We start from the raw sequence: 2,363 nt of genomic DNA on the forward strand, positions 1-2,363 counted from the left end.
GAGTCGACCCATCAAACGCAACACCTCCCCTATATAAAGCTATTTGTCCGATTCTCATACGTGTAGTCTGCAGCAGCGATTAGGACATCGACCCCAACTTCCGAATTCGTTTGCATTGACCGCACCAAAGGTGCACGCCTTGGTGTGCACCCTGGAGTGCACTTTGGTGCTCACCTCGGTGCACACTTTGGTGTGCACCTCGGTGTGCACCAAAGGTGCGCACCTTGGAGCGCACCAAAGGTGTACACTTTGGAGCGCACCACATAGGGTCTTTGAGAGGTTGGCGCAGTGCGCACACCAAGGTGGGTGTTGAGGTGCGTGCCGAGGTGGGTGGGTGCTAGGGTGCGCTCCATGGTGGGTGCCAGGGTGGGTGCGTGCTAGGGTGGATTCCAAAGAGGGTCATAGGGTGGGTGCCAAGGTGGGTTGGTGATATAGTGGGTTCAAAGGTGGGTACTAGGGTGGGTTCCAAGGTGGGTCACAAGTTGGGTGCCAGGATGCGTGGGTGTTAGGTTGGGTGCCAAGGTGGGCTCCTGCGTGGGTGGGTGCTAGGGTGGGTTTCAAGGTGGACGCGAGGGCGGGTGCCAAGGTGGGTAACAAGTTGGGTGTTAGGATGGGTGAGTGCTAGAGTGGGTGCCAAGGTGGGTGGGTGCTAAGGTGGATGCCAAGGTGGTTCACAGGGTGGGTGGGTTCTAGGGTGAGTTCCAAGGTGGGTCACAGGTTCAGTGCTAGGGTGGGTGTCAAGGCGGGTGTCGAGGTGCCTGGGTGCTAGGGTGTGGATGCCAATGTGGGTCATAGGGTGGGTACTAGGGTGGGCTGCAATGTGGGTGCCAAGGTGGGTAACATGCTCGGTGGGTTCTAAATTGGGTGCCAGGGTGGGTGTGCACCCACCTTGCCCGAGGTGGGTGCCAAGGTGCCAGTGTGGGTGGGTGCTAAGGTGGATGCCAAGGTGGGTGAGAAGGTGGGTGATAGGTTGAGTGGTAGGATGGGTGGGTGCCAAGATGGGTCACAGGGTGGGTGCAAGGGTGGGTAGGTGCTAGGGTTGGTGTCAGGGTGGGTGGGTGCTAGGTTGGGTTCCAAGGTGGGTGCGAGGGTGAGTGTCAAGGTGGGTCACAGGTTAGGTGCTAGGATGGGTGAGTGCTAGGGTGCAAAGGTGCCAGGGTGGGTGCTAGGATGGGTCGATGCTAGGGTGAGTGGCAAGGTGGGTCCACAAGTGTCAAGGTGGGTGCCGAGGTGGGTGCCAAGTCGGCGACTGCTATGGTGGATGCCAAGGTGGGTCACGGGGTGGGTGCCAAGTTGCTAGGTTGGGTTCCAAGGTGGGTGCCAACGTGGGTGCTAGGGTGCGTGGGTTAAAGGGTGTGTCACAACGTGGGTGCCAGGATGGGTGCGCACCCACACTGGCCAAGACGGGTGCGGGTGCAAGGTTGGGTTCCAAGCCCGGTCACAGGCTGGGTGCTAGGATGGGTGGGTGCCAAGGTGGGCACCAGGGTGGGTGCACCCACCCTGGCCAAGGTGGGTCACGGGGTGGGTCCTAGGGTGGGTAACGGGGTGGGTACTAAGGTGCGTGCCAAGGTGGGTCATAGGGTGGGTGCCAAGGTGGGCACCAGGGTGGGTGTGCACCAACCCTAGCCAGGGTAGGTCACGGGGTGGTTGTCGGGGTGGGCGTCAAGGAGCCAAGGTGGGTGGCAAGTAGCCAAGTTGCGTGCCAAGGTGGGTGTCGGGGTGGGTGCCAAGGATCCAAGGTGGGTGCCAAGGAACCAAGGTGGGTGTCTGGGTGGGTGCCGAGGTGGGAGCCAGGGTGGGTCCCAAGGTGAGTGCAAAGGTGGGTGCCAGGGTCAAGGTGAGTGCCAATGTGGGTTCCAAGGTGCCAGGGTCAGGGTGAGTGCCAATGTGGGTTCAAAGGTGCTAAGTTGGGTGCGAGGTTGGGTGCGAGGGTGGGTGGGTGCCAAGGTGTGCTAGGTGGAAGCCCGGGTGGGTCGGCATCCCATGGGTGTCGAGTTGGGTGCCTGATGGGTGCTTCTTGTCAAGTTTTAGTCGTCGGGACTCATTTCGAGCCTTAGAGGTCGTTTCTTGTCCGGTTGCCCTGTCTTCGACCTGGGAACCCAATTTTGGTCCTCGGGTCCCATTTTTTTTTGTCTCGCATCCCACTTTTGGCCTGTGGCCTTTTCGGGGTCGATTCTCGTTTTGGGCATCAGAGCATGTTTCTTCTCCTAAAACCCAATATTTGTTTATTAAGTCTCGGAACACATTTTTGTTCTCGTGGACCCATCATGGGTCTTGGAACGCATTTGTGGTCCTTGGGTCCCATTTTGCATCCCGAAACTTGTGTTTTGGTGCTTGATCCCTATTTTGGGTGCCCACCTTGC

Source organism: Cryptomeria japonica, unplaced genomic scaffold, assembly GCF_030272615.1.
Source record: "Cryptomeria japonica unplaced genomic scaffold, Sugi_1.0 HiC_scaffold_1122, whole genome shotgun sequence".
Taxonomy (NCBI): Eukaryota; Viridiplantae; Streptophyta; class Pinopsida; order Cupressales; family Cupressaceae; genus Cryptomeria; species Cryptomeria japonica.